We start from the raw sequence: 958 nt of genomic DNA on the forward strand, positions 1-958 counted from the left end.
GGGTACCCTTCTTCGAGCACAGGACTCACTCCCTTGAGGAGAATGATCTTTCTTGGTAAGGGTAAATCACGATCTTGCGCAGGTAGCGTCCTCCTCGCGCACGAGAACCTCAAGTGTCCAAAGACGATTGTCCTCATGACGCTGGAATCACCGTAACGTGTACAAATGAAGTACGGACGTACATGCGCAAAATGTAGACACACTGTATAGCTCGCGCAGGTTGATGTATTCGGATGAATCACACTGTAGGGAAGTAGGTATGTAAACAGTATATATTTCACATGTCACATTTGTGTTCAGAGGAAGCTGCTTATTACACGAAGATCGCACCACAAGTTCCTTACGCAAATGAAGGAGGTCGAGACGTTCTTTGATGGCGCGGGGGAAGGGGGTGGGAGAGACCTTTGGGTCCGTGCGATCCGTCACGGCTGAGTACTGTTCCCACAGACCCATTGAATGTTCTCAGGGAGCCGCGGGGGCTGAGTGCCGACGAGGAAGGAGAGGGTGGGAGATTAGGGGTGGGGATGCCGGGGGTGGGTGGGTTAATGTTTCTAATACGGTTGAGCAAGAACTCAAGACGTAGTGGATGGAAGGAGGCCTCCCACTCCTGCTGTAGGCGGGAAACACTCACTCTTGCACGGTGGAGGTCCCTCGTCGGCGGCTGTGGATCGTAGGTCTTACGCGGTACAGGAGACCTTGTTATGATGGCCGTTGTCGTGATGGGTGAAGAGGAGGACGAAAGGGGCCGAGGAGGAGGAGATGGGAGGTATATTGTACAAAGCCCTCCTCCCACGAGCTCGCGCGTGTGTGTGTGTGCGTGTGTGCGATGGTTGCTATAGCAACGCCCGGCTGGGAAAGAGGATGCTTTCAGCGTCAGTGCGTGGGATGGACTACGGGCCTTGGGTCCGGCTCTCAGTAAATCTCGGCCTCGCTCGGGCTTTGGTGCGGACGCAGGTGT

General features: G+C 54.8%; 1 protein-coding gene across 1 annotated transcript in view; it reads right to left on the reverse strand.

Moving 5' to 3' along the window:
- LOC143032162 (uncharacterized) overlaps positions 1-364 on the reverse strand; it is a 26,861-nt gene extending 26,497 nt beyond the window's left edge. Inside the window, exon 1 of the mRNA XM_076196631.1 lies at positions 1-364. This exon is cut by the window's left edge and continues 359 nt beyond it. The gene's annotated coding sequence lies outside the window, so the exon portion shown is untranslated.
- Positions 365-958: the final 594 nt, after the last annotated feature.

The sequence above is a fragment of the Oratosquilla oratoria genome, chromosome 13, assembly GCF_046742065.1.
Source record: "Oratosquilla oratoria isolate Oo_2021 chromosome 13, ASM4674206v1, whole genome shotgun sequence".
Classification (NCBI taxonomy): Eukaryota; Metazoa; Arthropoda; class Malacostraca; order Stomatopoda; family Squillidae; genus Oratosquilla; species Oratosquilla oratoria.